The 7,660-nt window shown below is 45.9% G+C and overlaps 1 long non-coding RNA gene across 1 annotated transcript; it reads left to right on the top strand.

Moving 5' to 3' along the window:
- Positions 1 to 779: 779 nt before the first annotated feature.
- LOC117023810 (uncharacterized) lies at positions 780 to 6,466 on the top strand. Its single transcript, XR_004423263.1, has 3 exons — positions 780 to 1,440; positions 3,980 to 4,090; positions 6,299 to 6,466. It is a non-coding gene; the product is annotated as an uncharacterized LOC117023810 (long non-coding RNA).
- Positions 6,467 to 7,660: the final 1,194 nt, after the last annotated feature.

Here is a 7,660-nt window from a genome sequence, read left to right as displayed (position 1 = left end):
TTCTCCTGATATGCCTAGATGGCTTAAAAATGGTGGACCAGAATGTCTTCGAGGACCTTTGTGCTCATTTAGCCTCCCTTAAACTCATTCCCAGCCCTCTAGGATCAACTTTTCTGCTTTTGTTGTCACAAGACAGTGCTCTTTATTTCCATGAACTCCTTCAGCGCCTCTGGGGACCAGAGAGCTCAGATATGTGTATCCACCTGGCTAATTTCTTTTGCCCAGCCAGCCGTTCTTCTTCCTGTGTCTGTGCAGCCCCCAGTAATTGGAGCCCCTTTCCCATTGATCAGTGTTGGCAGACACATCTCAGCCCACTTGAGCTTAGATTTTGCTTTCTGTGACATTGCTTATCCTGCTTCTTTCCAGAAGCCCGGTCTGCTACCAAGTCTTGAGGCCTCATCTAGTCTTGGCATTGGACAACAACAGATGTTAATGGCAAGGAGAAGTCTTTCTACTTTCTTCTTAGGGACCAGATTAGACAATTCCAATTGTCCCTGCAAGGGTGGGCTATGAGGGTTATAATAGATAGTATCCTTTCCAAGATTTGGATAGATAATCAGAGGTGGGAAAGGTACCGACTAGCAAGGAGACAAAATCTGTCCTAGGGTCCAAAATAATAACAGCTTTGAAAAATGGCTGCAACACATAGTCAGAGAAAGGCATTCTCTAGAAGAATAAGACAGGCGCGAGGGACGTAGGGCTCCCAACCTGGGAAGGACTAGAAGCCCCCTCCCTGGCAGGCAGGCAGAAACATATACATAAGGCCAATGTCTAAGAAAGGGGAAGGAAAGGACAGAGGGCTTTCATTCCCCATTAAGCACGTGGCAAGGTGTATATAATTCAGTAGCTTGGGGGAGCAAGAGGAATAGAAGCACGTGCTAATGTGCATGTAATTCCATAGCTTGAAGGGGACAGAAATAGGCCCATCCCATGGCCTGAGATGGAGGACGCTCTGCCTCAGGGGGTATCTCAGAGATGGGGGAAGGAGAGGGTAATCCGTCCTCCTCTGCCTCCCACTCTGCCTTTCACCAGAACTTCATCCCCTGGGATTCCCCTCTTAGAAGAAGAGGCTGGGGAGAGAAAATGGGAGAAGCAAAAGCAAAGAATTAAGAGACAGGCTCAATTATTGGCTGCTTTACAAGGCCAACAGCCAACTCCAGGTCACCCAGGGAATAAAATCCTGGGAAGATGCCACAACTGCAGAAAGTCCAGACACTAGAAGTGCAAATGCCAGGAGAAGAAGCCACGAACACTGTGCCCCAAATGCAATGAGTTGGGCCATAGGGGAAAAGACTGCCTGGAGAGCCAAAGGCCCCCTCCCAGTAAAACACCCCCAACCCATCCTGGCTTTGAACTAAGGAAGCACAATACTCTCTCCGGCGCCCAAAATTAGCATCATCATCAAGGGGATGGAGCCCAAGACGACCTTGGACATGGCTGGTAGGACCATAAGTTTCTTAATATGGGAGCTGCCTATTCCGTGCTCAGTTCTTTCCCCTGTACTCTCTCCTAAAACCTGTCAAATAGTTAGGGTCAAAGGATTGCCCACGACCAGAGGTTTACCCCACCCCTATGTTATTCATGAGGGGAAACTATTCTTACATTCCTTCCTGGTTATGCCAAACTGCCCAAGCCTCATCCTGGTCAGGGACGTTCTCCAGAACCTAGGAGCACATCTAACATTTGGAAGCCCTTTCCCTAATATACTTGCATTACTTTCTGAAGGAGAGACCCTTATCTTGGTGGAACCTGAATAGCTAGATTCAGCAAACCCAGAAATCTGAACAACAAAAGTCCTGAGACGAGCCAAAAATGCGGTCCCAGTTAAAATTCAACTTACAGATCTTATCCATTACCCCCTCAGTGACAATATCCATTGAAACCTGAAACAAAGGATGGCCCCTGGCCCCTTATTAATAAGTTTCTCAAGTTTGGTCTATTAAAACCATGTTCATCTTCCTGTAACACTCCAATCCTCCCTGTGAAGAGAAAACTCTATCAAGAAACCTCTCAACCTTGACTCAACGTCCTGCCGGTAGCTCTATTATGGGTTCAAATAAGCCCCAGGCTGCTCTACAGTTAAGCTCCTATGAGACTTTATATGGGAGAGCCTTCCTCTTGTCTGACATACTCTTAGATACAGAAGCTACAAACCTTCTTCAATATGTCATCTCCCTACGACAGTTCCTGGGGGCCCTCGGGGCCTATGGGCAAAAGGCTCTGTCTTTGCCTACCAGACAGAACTCACCATCACCAACTCAGTACCCACCTGGCAGCAAAATACTCATTAGATCTTGGAAGGATGGCAGCCCCACATCCCAATTAAGCCCCACTTGAAAGGGTCCTTTTACTGTACCCCTTTCCACAACTACAGCTTTTAAGGTGCCAGGAATCCCTAGCTGGACATATCACTCCCGGATAAAATCCTGGAGAAACGACGAAGAAGAGGACTTGCCAACTGGACCCCAATACTCCTGCGAGCCTCTAGAAGACCTCAAGCTTCTATTCTGGAAGGAGATAAACAGATAAATTAGCCATGCCGGGGGCTTTTCCTGGTAGTTTACCCCCCACCCCCAGCATGAGAACTTTGTATTAATAGACTGCCTAAGCTTACCATGGGAAAATAACTTTATTGTCAATTCTTCTTGGATTATTACCAAGGGTGAAAACATATCTCATTGCTGGATTTGTCATTTAAGACCAGAAAATCAAAAAAGAAAAAAGAAAAAAAATGCTCAAACTAATTTAAGAACATATCCCATATCTCATAAGTAATGACACAATAAAGCAGACCCTAAATGCCATTTTAAATATTACAAGGCCAAAAATCAGTTTTAAACTATAGTGGGCCTCACTCCACCCTCTTTGCTTTCATATAACCAGCCCCACTACTCACACGTTTAACTACCACCTCTTTAAAATGTAAAGTTAATGTAAGATGCACATCCTGTTACAATGATACCCACACTAGTAATATAAATCCCTATAAAGTTTTAGCTAACTCGAGTCAGGGGGAACTTTCCCCCTAGAAGGATTTATATTTAACCACTGAATTGGTCTAACATTATAACACAGCCCAATTTTAAATCCATTTGTGTCCCCAATACTACCCATTCATGTATGGATTTAACCCATGCTCTTGCGCCAAACGGAACTGGTTGCATCTCCTGGAAATTAGGCTACTGTCTTCAAAGAATATTACCGTCCTTTAAAGGGCCTCCAGCAACAAAAGATCCACATCTCCAGTCTTCTCTTGGGTCTTTATGCAATTGCCAAGCTCCATCGGTAACATTCCCACACCAATTTAATCCAATGAGTCGAACCTCCTGACCCCACCATTGGGACTTCACTGGCTTTCCGGGACCCCTAACAATTTTCTTAAAGGGCCTAGGGAGACCCTTGAGGTATGAGGGGACCGCACTCTAGGAACCAGAGTCCCAAGAGGCAGTATCATTCTTAACATAACACAGACACTCCCAAGAATAAAATGAGCTTTCGGCCTAATCCTTGAAGGGGCAATTGTCTCCATCTCAGCTTTGGCCCCTTGGGGAGGATTTACTTATCATGAAATCAGTCTTAGAGAGATAACTACAGGGATAGAAGAGGCCATTGGGGATGCTGCAGATTTCTTAGGGGGCTTACAAACCTCTCTCAATTCATTAGCAAATGTAGTTTTGACAACCACTTAGCCAAAAAGGGGCGGGGGAGAGGAGGGTATATGTGCTATTATTAATAAAACCTGTTGTACTTACAGCAACAGCTCTAGAATCGTAAAAACCAACATCAAAAAACTACATGATCAAGCTAAAGGGTTACATCGGTATAACAAAGGAAATACAAATTTCCAAGATACGTTTATGGGATGGTTTCCTAGTTTTTCCTGGTTATTGCCCCTAATAGGATTGCTGATGGTTTTAGTTTTACTGTTAATCTTTGGGCCCTGTCTTTTTAATCTTCTTGTCACATTTGTTTCCTCTAGATTACAACAGTTCCATGGCAAGACGATGGTTCTTCAGGGAATTCAACCAGTCCCTTTGGACATAGAGACCCTAGAGATGTACCAGTTTCCTCTTGGTGCTATGGCTCACAGGTTTCGCCTCCACCTTGCTATATATTTGGGGAACACACCTCCTCCATCCCGATAGAGAGCCAGAGGATAAGACCCTCATGAGTACTCCGCCCCTTTTCAGCAGGAAGGAGATACAGAAGAGAGAACAGTCGCCCTCTCCTAAAATATTTCAGGGTCTCACACTCTTGAGGGGGGAATGATATCGGAGGTAGGAAGGTAGACATGAGCAGGAGACGGAGGAACTAAGAGCCCCCCACAGGTCACCCAGTGGTGTCACCAACATTCTGTTGTAAACCCACTGAAGCGAGTAGCCAGAACAAAGACAAACACGCCAGGATGAAGGAGACATGCAGGGAAAAAAAAAAAAAAAAACAGAGAAAGTTGACGATGAGGATAGCCCAAGCTACAGGATAAAAGGCTGGGGTCTCAGAGACGCTGGGCTGCTACCCACCTTCAGGCCAGCCCGCTCCATGCTCAGAGTGTACTTGCTTTATAAATACACTCTGCTGTCTGCTGCTTGTTTCATTCTAGTCTCTTGACTGAATTCTTTCTCTCAAGAAGACAAGAACTGAGGAAAATCATTGTTCCCAGTAACAGATATGTCCTGTCTTTCCCATTGGAGTTTAAGCTTCTTGAGGACACGTCCGTATATCAGAATATGTTGCATTCAAATACATGCTGTGTGTATAAGTGGTCAGGATACAGAACCTCAAACAACAACAAAACCAATTCTGGCATGATCTGAAAATTTCTGTCTTATATTTACCTACTTTTACATACAATTGTGTCCTGCCTTCCCAGGGGATTGCATATATATTCATGTTTGAGGCCCATAGCTGGATCTCAACAAATATAATAAATACTTAATAATTAGATTTTTCAGAACAGTCTTCACCAAGAGACAGAAAATTGCTGGTACTGGAAATTTAATCCTCTCAAACCCCATGAATATCCATCCTCTGGGGTGTGAGATTCAAGGCATAATCAGACTGTATCACCCAAAGGGTGGCCAAAAGCAGCTGAGGGACAGTGAGCTAACTAACCCCCTCTATTTCAGTTCGCCACAGTACTCAGACTTAATTTGTAGAGATTTATGGTTTTGTGTATAATTTGCTTGATGATTATTTTTTATTAGTTACTCATCACAGCCACCATTTGAAACTGGCCAGTGCAATCATCCCCAGCTCTTGACCGTAACAACCAATGTGATGCTGAGATGGGAGTGTTTGTGTCACATGTGAGAGAGCTGGAGTGCTTTCTAACTGGACAATTAATATAATCTAGGTCTAGAAAGAGACACCGTCCCGTCCAGGTAGGCACAGCAGATCCCACCATCCTAATATCCCCTACTCCACCCTTCCATTCATCCAGCTCTGCTGCCTGCCCCTCTTCCTTCTTGGAAGACACATGAGCAGGTCTCAGGCATACAGCTCAGTTGGACTGAACTTGTCCCTGTCTCCCTCTCTGGTGATTTCTGATGGTCTCATGGTCAGGATCCAGACTCTGGGTTTGTTCTCCCTATCAACCATGCAGAATAACAGCCACCAGAGAAACTCCAGTTCGGCATTCCTCTAAGGGTCAGTGGTTCTGACTGCTCAACAGAATTACCTGGGGGAAAGTTTTAATAATAAGGCTCCCTGGAACTTACCCCCCAAAGATTCCAATTTAGTCAGTCCAAGTCAGCTATATTTTTTAAGACTTTACAGATAATTCTGATGCATGGGCAAGTTGGGGGACCCACTGGACAAATCCGAAGCTCTCTGAGATCAGGAAACATGTGAAGCTTCCCTTCTGTATCTTCCAATGACTAACACAACACCTGACACATAGCAAGCACTTAATAAACACTCATTGAATCAGTGAGTAAGTGAATGAAAACAGCGTGGTGGATTGGAAGTACAATCAACCTTGCATCTTACCTAAAGGCTAGGCAAGGGCCAATGGGATGTAGAAGGCCAAACCAGTCACCCTGGGGTTAAGGATAAGAATAAAGCCACAGGGTAGGGTGGGGGTGAACAGAAGAAAACTGGGTAATTTGAGCTCCAAGTGGGAAAATATGACCCCTGCCCTGGAAAATGGTAGGGCCCCTGTGTTGGGACTTAAGGAATTCTGCTTTTAGTCCCACTTAAGAAAGTAAATCTGATTGGTGTTAAGCCATATTTAGGCCAGGAGCAGAAACCTTATCTTAAAAGCCATCTTGCCTTGATCCTGTCTTGCTTAATCTTCTAGGAGCCTGTGATCGGTGGGCCTGGGCAGGCCTGGGCGGTCTGGACGCAACCTGGGGCCAGTGTGTGGAGCTGGAGGGCTTGGTCAGGCCCTGAGACACTTTGTCAATGGAAAACCCTCTAAAGCACTGAAGGGGGAACAGCCTCATTTACTCCCTCCTATAAAACTCCATACCCCTCTCTGCTCGGGAAGGTTATGATCTTTTCCCTCTGCTCTAGCCTGACCTCCCGCAGCTCAAACATGCCAAATAAATTCTAATAGACCTGGGGGCCGGCCCGGTGGCTCAGGCGGTTGGAGCTCCGTGCTCCTAACTACGAAGGCTGCTGGTTCGATTCCCATATGGGCCAGTGGGCTCTCAACCACAAGGTTGCCGGTTCGACTCCTGCAAGGGATGGTGGGCTGCACCCCCTGCAACTAGCAATGGCAACTGGACCTGGAGCTGAGCTGTGCCCTTCACAACTAAGATTGAAAGGACAACAACTTGACTTGGGAAAAAGTCCTGGAAGTACACACTGTTCCCCAATAAAGTCCTGTTCCACTTTCCCAATAAAAAAAAAATCTTAAGAAAAATTCTAACAGACCAATTTTGGTCTCTTGCAATTCATTCCTCCGTCCTTGCCTAACAATTGGTTACTTCCTTATTTAAAAAAAAAAAAATGAAAGAAAGCCCTGCATTGTCAGGATAAAGTCTACACTCCATTCTCAGGCTCAAAAGTCCCTTTTGGCTCCTCAGCTCATCAGATGCTACTTGTTCCCATCTTTTTACATGCAAGGCCACCCTGCCTTCTTTTAGGTCTTACACCGTTAGGTGTTCCCTCTGTCTGCCATACTCTTTCACCCCCACCCCATTTCACCTAACAAACTCCTATGCAACCCTCAAATCCCAGCTTAAAAACATCACCTTCTCTTCCCCCAGGAGGCTGTCAGCTCCCTGAGGGTGGACTCAGTCTACTCTAGCCAGCAGATGCTCCAATATTTGTGCAATGATGAGAAGTTGGAAGGGGAAACCAACAGCAGACACTCAGGACTGGTGTTCGCTTATGTTCCTGTAAAGCAGGATTCTGCCGACGTAAATAAGATCATGGATTTGGATCTAGAGAACTGGGGTGGGGCGGGGGGTGGGAGTTGTGTTGAGAAGGAAGAAAGCAAATGGAGTGAAGGTGGGAGTCTCCACCTTCCAAAACACACCAGAGAAAGCCGAGTGTCCTATCCACTTCGTCACTGTGGTCAAAGGCCATGGGAGACCATTTCCCATGGTCACACTAGGCCAAGGTAGGCTGCCAAGCTGGCTCCACACTGAGAAAACCGTGGCATCCGCACAGGCGTGACATGTGGGCTACAGGTGGGAGCAGCTGCCCACGGGAC

Source organism: Rhinolophus ferrumequinum, chromosome 6, assembly GCF_004115265.2.
Source record: "Rhinolophus ferrumequinum isolate MPI-CBG mRhiFer1 chromosome 6, mRhiFer1_v1.p, whole genome shotgun sequence".
NCBI lineage: Eukaryota > Metazoa > Chordata > Mammalia > Chiroptera > Rhinolophidae > Rhinolophus > Rhinolophus ferrumequinum.
The sequence above is the reverse complement of the archived record's forward strand: the minus strand, read 5'-3'. Positions and strand labels throughout refer to the sequence as shown.